Source organism: Lissotriton helveticus, chromosome 3_1, assembly GCF_964261635.1.
Source record: "Lissotriton helveticus chromosome 3_1, aLisHel1.1, whole genome shotgun sequence".
Taxonomy (NCBI): Eukaryota; Metazoa; Chordata; class Amphibia; order Caudata; family Salamandridae; genus Lissotriton; species Lissotriton helveticus.
The window spans coordinates 1,082,757,021-1,082,771,864 of record NC_136061.1 but is presented as its reverse complement, the minus strand read 5'-3'; positions in this window follow the sequence as shown (position 1 = coordinate 1,082,771,864).

Genomic DNA, 14,844 nt, shown 5'->3' with positions numbered 1-14,844 from the left:
CGAAGGAAATCAGGAAGTGTTGATAAACATTGTCTGCGCCATCTTGCCTTTTTTCAAATGCCACACTTTTGTCGTGCACGGCAGCCATTTTAGATGCCTTGACCAGACCCACTCTCTGCACGCTGTCGATCCTTAGCATGGCTCCCCACCCTCGCAAGCATCTCCCCCAGGCACTGGTCACCCCCGCTCTCTGTCTTATGCATGGGCAATAAACCTCCCCCATCTGCGCTGCTCTTCCCTGAGAATCACACCCTGTGCTCGCCCGACACCTCCCTTTCGCCCTATTCACTACCGCACCCTCTGAAACTCCTCTTCCTCTGTGTCCGATTGTCGAGGCCGGTCCCAGGCTATCACCTAGCCCTGCAGATGTAGTTTATGGCCCCAGCTGTAAAGAATCACCCCTCTTCAAAGGAGTTACAGTAGATCAAGGCCCCCTCCCGATGAGATCCGTCACACCACACGCGTTCCTACTATCTGAAAACCATCCTGTATTGTGATTGGGGAGGGGACCGAGCCTGAAGCGGAAGATTCGAGGGATGCCTCTTTGTACATCAAAGTTTTTACAATTATGTGTCACATTAAAAATATATAGCACTCCAACAAAGTAGTAGGATTATAAAACTTTAATAACTTATAAATATATACAACGCAACAAAAACAGTAAAAATATTTAAACATTTTTAGGAAAAAAGAAGCAACAATGGTCAGTAGCTGTGTTTGTGCGAATAGTCCCAAGGCAGCACAACGTGCTGAGTTCTGGACGGCACCCAGGTGATGTTGCCTGGGTGCCGCACTGGTTTTGGGTATCCTACAATGCAGCTCCGAAAAACGGCGTGGGGCGTCCCGGGGGTGGCCTCGTCAGTAGCGGTCTGTTGTGCGAATAGTCCCAAGGCAGCAGAACGCGCTGAGATGTGGATGGCACCCAGGTGATGTCCAGTAAGTTGCCGCACTGGTTTTGGTATCCTACAATGCTGCTCCGAATAACGGCGTGGGGCGTCCCGGGGGGTGGCTCGTCAGTAGCGGTCTGTTCTGCGAATAGTCCCAAGGCAGCAGAACGCGCTGAGATGTGGATGGCACCCAGGGGATGTCAAGTATGTTGCCGCACTGGTTTTGGTATCCTACAATGCTGCTCCGAATAACGGTGTGGGGCGCCCCGGGGGGGGGGTGAGGCGGCGTGAACGGGCCTCCCCAGGTGGAGGCTCGTCTGCTGTAGTGGGGCGCCCCTTTACCGTTTCAGTTGCCATTCCGCCCGCTTTTGGTACACTGTGCCAAAATCCGCCATTCAGCTGAGTTGCGCCCACTCTTGCGGTGCAGCGATAGGCGGCTGCCACAGGACTCTCAAAATGGCGGCAGGCTCTTTCCTTTTTGGGCCTGGTCCACTGAAATGGCCCTGGGACACCTTGGAAATCGGACGCTTGTCTGCTAGGTCTTGGACCCCATTCTCGAAAGCGTCCCCTCAGCCTTGAAGATTCTACAAAAGTCTTGGGGGCCCCCGACTCCTGCAGGCTTCCGGTGGGGAGCGGCTGCCATGATTGCTCGCGGAATGACCACGACGGAGCCACGAGATGGTGGTGCTTTCATGCTGACGCCAGCTTCAGTCTGAAACATCCAGAAACAAGGTGGGGCTTTCATCGTTTGGGAAAAAAAAAAGTTTTCATCCAATGAAAAGTGGTATTTTTAGCAAGCCTTCCATCATTAGGAAACCAAAAGTAAAATGAACCAATGAAAAGTTTTATAAACAAGTCACATGACCTGTTATGCGGCATAGGGTATAAAAAGCGTAGAAAATCCGTTGGCATGTGAGGCGGCGTCAGTAGCGGACCGATGTGCGAATAGGCCGAAGGCAGCACAACGCGCCAAGATCCGGATGGCACCGAGGTGGTGTCCAGCAAGTTGCCGCACTGGTGTGGCCATCCTACAATGCTGCGCCGAAAGTCGGCGTGGGGTGCCCCGTTGGCCTGTGAGGTGGCGTCAGTAGCGGACCGATGTGCAAATAGGGCCAAAGGCAGCGCAACGCGCCAAGATCCGGATGGCACCGAGGTGGGGTCCAGCAAGTTGCCGCACTGGTGTGGCCATCCTACAATGCTGCGCCGAAAGTCGGCGTGGGGTGCCCCGTTGGCCTGTGAGGCGGCGTCAGTCAGTGGGGGCTGTTTGAGGATCTGACTGCATTGGAAAGCAATGTGATGCTGTGCGTCGCCCCCAAGATGAAGGTTCCTCGGCTGCAGTGGGGCGCCCCTTGGTGTTTCACTCGCTATGCAGCTGAGTTGCGTGCGCACTTGCGGCGAATAGGCCGAAGGCAGCACAACAATATTTTCGGAATGGAAGACACCACAAGGCGCTGAGATTCGGTTGGCACCGAGGTGGTGTCTAGCAAGTTGCCGCACTGGTGTGGCCATCCTACAATGCTGCTCCGAATAACGGCGTGGGGTGCCCGAAGGGGGGGGGGGAGGCGGCGTGAACGGGCCTCCCCAGGTGGAGGCTCGTCTGCTGTAGTGGGGTGCCCCTTTACCGTTTCAGTTGCCATTCAGCTGAGTTTCGGCCGCTCTTGATGCTACAGCGACAGGCGGCTGCAACAGGACTCTCAAAATGGAGGCCTGTTCTTTGGATTTGGGCCTGGTCCACTAAAATGGCCCTGGGACACCTTAGAACTCGGACGCTCAAATTTTTTTTCCTTTCCTCTACATGCAAAAAAGGTAAATGCCCGGTACGTTACCTGCCTCATCTGCCACGATGTACTCTCCAGAGGAACCGAAAAAAAATATAGTTATGGTAATTATACCATGCATCGTCATATGGAGAGGTGGCACCGATTAATTATAGTGCTGCACAAAAGAGAGATTTGGAGGAGAACCCCCGATCTGCCAGTACATTCACCAAAGAAGTGGCACTGACAGCATCAGAGGCAAGGGAAACGGTCCCAAATATTTAGAAGTACTTTGGAAAGATTAAAATGACATGTTTAGATTGTGGCAAATTAATTTCATGTGGACAGATGAGTGTTACTCTAATAAATACAGCATATGAACATCATCATAGTCGATGGTTGGTGGAGACATTTTGACTATATCCTGGACCTGCCCGTCCTCGCCCAAAATGGCACCGGAATAAATGGGACTCGTAACTCCTTGTTGTGTACTGGTTGCACAACCTTGATATCACGAGATACGTATGCAGTTTTGAAGCACATGGCGGGCGGGGACGAGAATTGATTGAATATTTCGACATCCCTATTGATATTAAGTTCTGATGTGTTATTGATTACTGTACTATTGAAAGTTCGAATTAACGTCACCCATGGTACTTGCCCGCAAATGTATATCTAGATAATGTTATTGTAACTGGCCCTGTCGTATTTTAATTATAAAATGTACGTCCACCGATTCCGCAACTGTTAGACACCTTAGTTCTTGCAACCTAATGGCCCGCCCGTTACGTTCCTCTACAGTGTAAATGTCTACTCATCATATACGATTACAGTTTGCTCCGTGGCCGGCCCACGTGGTTATAGGCCCGTATTTGTATACTGACATTTTCACAATAAAGGTTTTTAAAAGAAAACATGGTAGTAGTATTTACATTGGTAAAGTTTTTAATAATAGTCACTGTTTTAGAATCAGTAAAAGGCAAGTGAAATAAAGCAGTCCAATTACATGAAGGGTAAAAGGTATAATACGCAGGAACGCAGTAAAGATAAATGGTCAAGGGCTGTTGTGTTTTCTACTCCTGCAACATAAAGTGATCGATAAGAATCTGATATTCAGGCGTATCGGCGACTAAGACAGCAGGCCGAGCCTCTTTTGCTCAACGGCTCCGTCATGGGACGAAGAAACGCCCTTTTTCTCGAAAAAGGAATATATTTTACTTGCAGAACAGTTGTAAATTTTCCGGGAAAGTACATTAGCCTGGAACATTATAACATATGTTTAAGAAAAAATAATGTTCGAAAGTAATAAAAAGCGTAATTTTTAGGTCATATGACCAAGCCTTTCATCATTAGAATAAGAAAAGTAAATGAACCAGTGAAAAGTTTTATTAACAAGTCACATGACCTGTTATGCTTACGTTACGCGCTGCGCGCCGCGCCCCTGATCGCTTCCGGGAAGCTGCGCTTCGCGCACCGGAGCACTTCCGGATGCGCTAACGCGGCGCGTCATATGACGCATTACGCGACAACGCAGGTCCAGAATATAGTCAAAATGTCTCCACCAACCAGCGGTCGGAACACAACCCCTTTCAGCAGGCTAAATAGTTCTGTTAAATGACAACAGAAGGGACAGGCAACAAGAACCATCAGTCAAAGAGGGGAGGGCAAGTTCTTCTCTACCGGGTCACGTTGGGGCGCTACCGGAACTGATCGAATTGGTAGTCTACAGTGTTTCTGGATGTTTCAGACTGAAGCTGGCATCAGCATGAGAGCACCACCATCTCGTAGCTCCGTCGTGGCCATTCCACGAGCAATCATGGCAGCCGCTCCCCACCAGAAGCCTGCGGGAGTCGGGGGCCCCCAAGACTTTTGTAGAATCTTCAAGGCTGAGGGGACGCTTTCGAGAATGGAGCCCAAGCCCTAGCAGACAAGCGTCCGAGTTCCAAGGTGTCGCAGGGCCATTTTAGTGGACCACGCCCAAATCTGAAGAGCCGGCCGCCATTTTGAGAGTCCTGTGGCAGCCGCCTATCGCTGCACCGCAAGAGTGGGAGCAACTCAACTACATGGTGAGCGAGACGCTGTAGTCGAAAGAGCGGGCGGTAAACAGCTGAATAGCGGAAGAGGCACAGTGTAGCAAAAGCGGGCGGAATGTAAACTGAAACGGTAAAGGGGCGCCCCACTACAGCGTGTCTTTAGGTGAAACGGATTGTGGGACAAGGTGAAGAATGGAAGAGTCACCAAAAGGCAAAAAGTTCCGCTTGACCCCGGGAGCCGGCCACCTATGTCGGGGGCGATCTCAGGCCACACCAGGGCAACACGACTTGGGGAGGGGGCCGGAGCCAAGCGCCCCCTCCGAGTCCGCGCCATCACACCGTCCCTCGGGGGCCTCCGTCAAGCGGTTCAGGGTGGCACCGCATCACATTGTTTTCAAATGCAGTCACGTCCTCAAACAGCCCCCACTTACATTGAGAATAGTGAAGCTGTAGCAAGTGCAAATAAGCTTCTGACAGTGTTACAAGCACTCCTCAAAACTTTGAACTATCAGAGTGCATGAATTTCATGCTCGATCGATTGAGCTAGCCGGATCGGGCACCAAAAAGTATAAAATAGTTATGTAAATAGTTATTTAATAAAATGTTTTACCCTGTTACTTTGCTGGTGTGTTGTATATATTTGTAATATTTGCATAGAGTTTATCGTTATTTTGGGCGGGGTGGGTGGCGGAGCCGAGCTGTCTTGCAGCCATCATGGTGTGGAGCTCAGTTCATCTCACTAGTTTCGTATTTCTCATGAGGGGTTGTTCCTAATGTTTCTATTTTAGCGAGGTCAAAAAGAGATCCCATTAGTGGCCTACTGATTTTGCTCGATTCCTTTTGTTTTTTTACACGATTTTTCACTATCTGCAAAGACTAAACAGAGTATTGCGACTCTGTGCTTGTTTGTAAATAGAGAATGAACCAAAGAGAACCAATTCTAAAACAGTAAATGCTTGGATAACAATCAATCAAATGGAGAGAGAAGCAGGCAGGACGGATTACAACGGGGGCAAAGGCCTGCGTTAACTACCCTTCACTATCTGCAAAGAGAGAGTACTCCTAATAGAAATGAGGGGGAGGGGGGGGCAGCATTCAAAGCAGATCAGTGTGCATAAACACGAAAATGTTTTTACTTACCATGTACTTGACATTCGACAGCTTATGATATTTGCTATTAAAAAACCATTGAAATTCACTGAAAAAACCATAGGTTAGAGACCATATATAGTTAGGAATTAGCATTTAAAAAACCTTGAAAATTCACTGAAAAAACCATAGGTTATAGACCATATATAGTTAGGAATTAGCATTTAAAAAACCTTATTTTACTCACACAAAACCATTGAAATTCCATATATAGTTAGTTGCACTAACTATATATCGCGCACCCGCAATTCCCTGCTGATGATGTCACATATTACATCATTCATGACATGGTCAGTGACATCACTGATGACATCACGGATGACATCTCAAATGACATCACTGATGACATCACTGATGACATCTCAAATGACATCACTGATTACATCACTGATGACATCTCAAATGACATCACTGATAACATCTCAAATGACATCACTGATGACATCTCAAATGACATCACTGATGACATCACTGATGACATCTCATTTGACATCATTGGTCACATCACTGATGATATCATTCATGTGACAATACAATGCATCTCCTCACACTTTCATGTAACCTCTGTTACACCCAGTGTTAAATACAGAGTATAATTTTTTTAACCATTGACACACCAATACTAGTTACTACATACGCACTCACTGATTCCTATGTTTACACAAACACTCACTCATTCACCCATACAATCATTCATACATACAATCACTCATCTTTACAACACTATCATATGCACTCATACACCTATACAGACACTCACACTCTGCCACTCATCCATGGAGTTACTCACACACCTAGTCAGTCCTGTAAAGAATCAATCACACTTCCATTTTCTAATCTATACAGTTAAACATAGAGCACCTTACATTTTCAAACATATACTAACACATACTTACTCTCTTATACAATCATTGATACAAGTACACATTGATCTGCACAGAGTTACACACCTCCCAGCCAGCCACACACACACTCAGTCTCCCATACAAATACTTGGGCAATCAATCAATAACCCATATAGTTACTCATATAGCTACTGATCAACACATGCAGCAGTTTACAGAACAAAAGACATAATGATGCACAAATTAAGACAGTTTAGTCACTAACCCATGCACTCAGTGAGACACATTTAATCACTCACTCATACATTCAGTCATGCACCTACTAAATCCTTCGTCCAGACACTTATACATCTACTCATTCTTTAATATGTAAGACATATTTTAACTTTACAGAAACATACAGTCACTGGATGTTGTCATCAGTGATGTCATCAGTGATGTCATTTGAGATGTCATCAGTGATGTCATCAGTGATGTCACTGACCATGTCATGAATGATGTAATATGTGACATCATCAGCAGTGAATTGCGGGTGCGCGATATATAGTTAGTGCAACTAACTATATATGGAATTTCAATGGTTTTGTGTGAGTACAATAAGGTTTTTTAAATGCTAATTCCTAACTATATATGGTCTATAACCTATGGTTTTTTCAGTGAATATATATATAGATATATAAATATATATATATATATATATTCACTGAAAATACCATAGGTTATAGACCATATATAGTTAGGAATTAGCATTTACAAAACCTTGAAAATTCACTGAAAAAACCATAGGTTATAGACCATATATAGTTAGGAATTAGCATTTAAGAAACGTTTTTTTTACTCACACAAAACCATTGAAATTCCATATATAGTTAGTTGCACTAACTATATATCGCGCACCCGCAATCCACTGCTGATGATGTCACATATTACATCATTCATGACATGGTCAGTGACATCACTGATGACATCACTGATGACATCTCAAATGACATCACTGATGACATCTCAAATGACATCACTGATGACATCACTGATGACATCTCAAGTGACATCACTGATAACATCTCAAATGACATCACTGATGACATCACTGATGACATCTCAAATGACATCACTGATGACATCATTCATGTGACAATACAATGCATCTCCTCACACTTTAATATAACCTCTGTTACACCCAGTGTTAAATACAGAATATAATTTTTTAAACCATTGACACACCAATACTAGTTACTACATACGCACTCACTGATTCCTACGTCTACACACACATTCACTCATTCACCCATACAATCATTCATACATACAATCACTCATCTTTACAACACTATCATATGCACTCATACACCTATACAGACACTCACACTCTGCCACTCATCCATGGAGTTACTCACACACCTAGTCAGTCCTGTAAAGAATCAATCACACTTCCATTTTCTAATCTATACAGTTAAACATAGAGTACCTTACATTTTCAAACATATACTAACACATACTTACTCTCTTATACAATCATTGATACAAGAACACATTGATCTGCACAGAGTCAGACATCTCCCAGCCAGCCACACACACACTCAGTCTCCCATACAAATACTTGGACAATCAATCAATAACCCATATAGTTACTCATATAGCTACTGATCAACACATGCAGCACTTTACAGAACAACAGACATAATGATGCACAAATTAAGACAGTTTAGTCACTAACCCATGCACTCAGTGAGACACATTTAATCACTTACTCATTCATAAAGTCAGTCACGCACCTACTAAATCTTTTATTTAGGCACTTCTACATCTACTCATTTTTCAATATGTAAAACATATTTAAACTTTACAGAAACACACAGTCAATGGATGATGTCATCAGTGATGTCATCAGTGATGTCATTTGAGATGTCATCAGTGATGTCATCAGTGATGTCACTGACCATGTCATGAATGTTGTAATATGTGACATCATCAGCAGTGGATTGCGGGTGCGCGATATATAGTTAGTGCAACTAACTATATATGGAATTTCAATGGTTTTGTGTGAGTAAAAAAAAGGTTTCTTAAATGCTAATTCCTAACTATATATGGTCTATAACCTATGGTTTTTTCAGTGAATATATATATATCTATATATATACATATAGGAAATCCACAACATTCAACTTGGAATAACTTTGGCGCCGGTGGACGAATCTTCGCAAATTTCTCCAAGAAAATGGCCTGCTCGGTTCCGCTCCTTCCCTGAAAGCTTGGGGGTGATTCGTCAAGTGGGGGCCAAGAAAAAAGGGGGGTCCCAAAACGTGTTTTCCCCATGCAATTTTCCATAGGGACCTTTAGCCAGGGCTATAGCCCGAACGGCTGAACAGAATTGCACCAAATTAGGCAGAGAGGTAGAGTTCGGTTTGCAGATTGTGCTCTTTGTTAAATGGTGTAAATTCGTTCAGTAGTTTCTGAGAAAATTACAAGTAAAATCATAGCGATATCTAGAGACAGAGTTCTACCCGCGGACGGAAATCCGTTCAATTACAAGCGCGAGCTTTATGCTGTTTGGCTGTCAACTGTCTGTCAACACTCAAAACCAGGAAGTGTTGTTGGCCATCTTGTGCCTCGGTAGCAGCGAGTCACAAGAAAACAGTAAAAGAAAGTTGAAAAATAAGGAAAGGGGGCAGGATAGAAAAATGTTGACCCTCTAGGCCTGCTGAGGGGGTCGCACATGGATCTTGAGGCCCCAAAAATTATTATTATTTTTTTTTTTTAACCGTAGGGTACGCGTATCGTACTCGTTCGCGGTGGAAAAGGAAAAAAAAACCTAGAAGTCCGTTTTATTCTTAATTAGGTCCCGGGGGGCTAATCCCGGGGTACATTTTTTTCTATAATGGGGGGTTGAAAGGTCCCCCGAGCCCCGGGGAACGCCACCCCCGGGGTTTTATTTTGAAGTATGCGGGGGGGTTCACGGCCCCCACATGCTCCGGGGACCGCCACCTTCCTGGGGCAGTAATATTTAAAATTGGGCCCCAGCTGCGGGGACCACCATCTTTTGGGGCTTTTTAATGTTGGGAGGGGGTCGCGCGGCCTCCCTCCTGGAGCTCTTGATGGCCCTGGGGTCCAACACCTCCCAGGGCCGGTTTCCCCCGGGAAACTGCTGATTGCTATGGTAGGGCGGGAGGGTCACGGCTTCCACTTTAGTACAGCAAACCGCTTTCCTATTTGAAAGAGAGAGCACGTTAATATGCTGTCTTTTTTAATTAGGAAAGCAGGTATTGCTTTTTGTTAGAGAGAGGAGCATATAAACTGGTCTCTCTGACAAAGCAATGCCGGCTTTCGAACGACGCGGGGAGCTGGCTGGGACCTTGGGGGTATTGGGGTTCCCCACACGGTCCTAAATTTTATTTTTTGAGTCCCTTTGTAGCTCCTTAAACATTCGTGTGACGACGCGCTCTAGTTTACCAGAGCGTGTGGCCACTGCATTCTGGGAACGTAGGTGGGCACGGGAGTTGCCGCAAGTCTAGCAATGGGACATTAAATCCTCATATTCTTATCTCTGTGTCCGTGTGGTTATTAGGAGGAGATTGTTATAATTCAGTTGGTTTTTTTTTGTGTTTTGTGAACAAGTTTTTTTTTAAAGCAAAAAAATTGAACTGGAACTCCAAAAATGTCCAACAGGAACAAAAAAATGAAAAAAAAGAAAACTAATGTCGAGGACAGCGATGCTCCTGCTGCCTGCAGGTCAATAGACTGTTCCCCATAACACAAAAGTTTATAGCAATAAATTCATAGAATTTTAGGTTTAGCAAAATGAGGATCAATTTGTGGGTGTGGACTACTAGCTGAAAATGCTGGTGCAGCAGTTGATGTGGTTGGTGCTGCAGCAGGTGGGTTGTCCTGTAACCTCCGTGTTGCAGCTCAAGCAAAGTTGTTGGGGGGCAAGTTCTTCACGTGTCGCTCCATATTTGCTGCGCCAAAGGAGAATTTTTTAGATGGATCACCCCTTGAAAGAGTTGTTTAGCAAATTTTACAGGTTACTAACGGAGCATTAACCTTTTTATGCCCCTCAGGGAAAGTAAAAAACTTGCAAATCAGAGCTTCTTTCCTCTTCTTTGGAGGTTCTTTAGGAATTAAATATTCCTCTGAAGAATGGGTGTAAGATGAGTCCATGGGTGTTATTATGGTCATTTTCCTTCTATTTGACAATATTCTCAGAAGAGATGCTTCTTCTTAGAAAGTGAAAGTAGAATGGTTAAAATGGGACGGAACTTTCAACAGTTGGAATAGGAAGTGTTATGAACCAATGAAATCTCTTCTTATAAAGTCTCATGGCTTTGCGTACGCTTACGATGTGGGTTCGTATGACGTTCCAGCGCGTTTTGTGTAATTGCTTTTAAAAGTAATAAACGATTGTTCAAAGTTTAAAAAAACTATTTTTATAAGTATCCTACATAATGTATTCTATTAGTATGTTCATTAAATACATAAATATATGTTTTTAAACAATTAAAAACATTCGCTTCTTTCGCGTACGGGGCGCAGAACGTGACGTCATACGTGAGCTTTGATGCGATACGTAACGTGAAAGCATATTCGTAGCGTATGCTGAGAATAATTAGCAGACAAACTATGGTGCTATCACTCTCTCACTGTCAAATCAGAGCACAAGGCGCGCTATGAGAATTGTTACAAGTGGTCACTCATTGGAGACCCGATTCAGCTGTGTGGCTTATCATAATGTTACTTTTTAAGACTGTTTAAGTTTGAGGTTTGTATGAAATACTATGCTATAGGCAGATATGGATCTTTAGGGAGCGCCTATCTCCATGAAGGTTGCTTATTACCATTTATATATAGGTGCTTGAGGGAGGGAAAAGAAGTTTGTCAGAATGGCGAGTATTGCTCAATACTTCTAACAAAAGAGGGAGGGAGAGAAAAGTGGATTAAGTCTCCCCGGGGATAGTACAAAAACAAAGTGGAATTCACTTAGGCAGTTTGAGCTGGTCCCTATAGTGGTGGGGAACACTCAGTGTTGTTTAAATACCCCTCACACACCAACAGGCCCCTTGGTGTCATGCTTCATTATCGGGGTCTTCGCACCCCTCTACGGGATGCGGCGTGCTACGACCGACGACTACGGGGGAGCACTTTCAAATGGACTATGTGTGAATGTGTGTGGGGTAAGAGGACGTATGTGAGTGGTGAGTTTAAAGTGAGTGAGAATAAAAAAATACCAGGTTCGTGGGGTGGAAAAAGTAACGTTTTATTAAGCCCTCGGCTGGTATTATTAAAAAGGGTGCAAAGTGAGGTTGTGAGTGTATAGTTAAGTACAACAACCTCGTCTGTGCGTCTACATGGACATGTTTCGGAGTTCAAAGCCTCCTTCTTCAGGACAGGAATTGCACAAAGACCCACCTTACTCACATGTGTATATGTATCAAAGTGTATTATACAAAAATTAAGGAAAAAAGTGAACAATAGGTGTAATGTACCTAGTTACTAGATCATTCGCGTAGTCTTTCTTCGCCTAATCGGCGTGTAGTGAAGACTCAATATACAAGGATATAATGCCTCATGAGCCTTTTACATTTTGGAGGGTTCCATCAGGCATAATAGGATGATGGTTACTTGGACGAAATTAGACCTCCTCCCCTCAAAGCGGCTCCGATGAGCCGATCTTTGTGGACACATACAATTGCATTGCTCTTGTAATCAAGATGCGGTTAATTTGGCCTGAGTTTTGAAAGGCACTCCGACACCTGCTATCATAACAACGTTCAGTTTACTGGCAAACTGAAGTTATTTACTTTGAAATATTGCAGATTGTTGTGCGATGTTAGCAGGCATCGCTTACATGATTACGGTAACTGAGCTTGTGGTTTGCTACAAAAAAGTTGTGTTGACTCCTCTGCATGGGAAGCTGGATGTTTCCCTCTGGCCGTCGTTTCCGACCTTGAAAGCAGAGTCAACCAAATGAGCCGTATAAGAGCGCTACTGTCTCAAAAAGAGGTGGCTCTTACATCTGCAAGAGAAACATTTGTCCTTCATGTAGCAAACACCCGCACAGAAGTGCATGCTTTATTAAATACAGACGTGCCCCGGAATTTTAGGGAGTTAATTTAGACTATCTTTAATGTGTCCTTGAGTAGGAGGTGAGCTTACTTTTTTAAAGTTATAAAAGAAGTGGCCTTGTGACTTCTGTAGAAACTATATTTGGTGTCTTGTCGGTGTTTTTTCATTACATTTTTTCCAGCATCTTTGGTGGATTGTCCTTAATGCTCACATTAGTTGCCGGTGTGCTTGTATTAAGACAAATCAAGCGCACACAACAAATGTAATGATATGAGTAATCATAGTAAGATGTTATGGATAAGATCACACACGAGTGTTCTTTCTATCTTGTTTTAATGGGTATGTGGATGGTCCTCCTATCAAAGGAGACCCACGGAGAAAGAAGCCAGCCGACACGTGTTTCGTCAGAATGGGGGTTAACCCATGACTCTTCAGGGCTGGGGGTGACATAAAAAAAGACAGGGGAATGATACAATAATAATAATGCGAAATAATAACTTACATAGTAATATGAGGGGAGAGGTAAAGAAAGGTGAAAGAGAAGGGACACCTAGTGTGTGTGGAAACCATAGGAAACAGTGAGGAGGGGCAAAATAAAGTGACTTATAAATCTGTAAACTAGACACCTATTGTGAGATTAAAAGCATTAGTATGACCACGTAATGGTGAGTGTGGTTTCATGTGAAATGACAATAGTGAAGGTACTGAGAACAGAAATGATGGAAGTGCAAACACGGGAGGAAAACACAAGAAAGCATAGTAAGGTGCCTCAATAGTAACAACGGTCCTAGTTGACTGCCTGTAAAAGAAGAAGACAAATGGGGGTTCAATAGCTTAAAATACAAGTGAGTGGAGTGATGTGAGACCCAGTGACGCAATAGCATGACTGAAAAACGTTATCACTGTATAAACAGCATTGAAAACATAGATATTAGGAAGCGTATTAGATGACGAGCCCTGGTACCTTTGGAAAAAAAGGGAAAAAAATGTATATGCTCTGTAAAGGAAAAGACAACAGAAATGGTAATCTACCAGTAAATAATAACTGTATACATGAGAAGCGTTTCCTCAATTGTTTCACCTAGTGGAAGGAAAGAAACCACTGTGCCAACATCAATGCTGTCAATTAAACAAATTTCGAAAAAAGGCGCTAAACCTCGCGATTGGAGAAAAACAATAACCTGGAAAATCACAGTGTAATGGAGAAAAGGAAAAGGACCTGCCGTGTACAGGACAAGGAGAAAAACCAGTAAGAGCAGAGAGTGGGTAATAAGGAAGAGTATAGAAAAAACAAAAAGAACGTGAAAAGAGAGAATGGGTAAGGTTGGAATAATGAAAAGGGTAATTTTTTTTTTAGAATGGTACCTGAAAACGTGTGTAGTAGCGTGGTATCTGTGGGTAAGAAGAACCTCTCGACAGGTAAGTATATGCCACCATTCTTTATTGCAGGATACAGCAACGGTAACGCCTCACAGCCAACAGCAGTATTTCCAGGTTTCCTGACGCGTTTCGTGGACAAGCCACTTCTTCAGAGGTACTGGAGTTAATGAAGCACAGGCGTGTCAATTTTTAAACACAAACGTTCCGCCTCAGTGGGCGTGGCCACTCCCGTGGCATGCTGGTATTTGAAGTATTCAACATTCGTAGCTTCTGTGTTTAGTCCTACTCATAGTGATTTTGCATGACTCTGCTCACAAATGTTTATCAATCAAGTGGGTCGTGGTAAATGGGCCCCACCATCGCTGCCACGGGTTGTCTGCAATAAATCGGCACCTGTCGTCTTAAGCAGCGGCGTCGTTTGGCGTCGCTGCAGAAGCGCTGTGAACAGCACCAGGGTTGCTTCCGCGGCTCAGGCGGGGCCGCTTCTCGAAATCCAACACAAAGTGCCTGCAGTAAGAAGAACCTCTCGACAGGTAAGTATATGGCACCATTCTTTATTGCAGGGTACAGCTGCTTAAGACAACAGGTTTTACACACGCTATAGTTAGGAAGTAGCATTTACAAAACCTTTGAAATTCACTGAATAAACCGTAGGTTGAACACATGTTATAGTTAGCCGGACATTTCACTCATATAAAACCATTGAAATTCCCCCGTTATAGTTAGTTCAGCT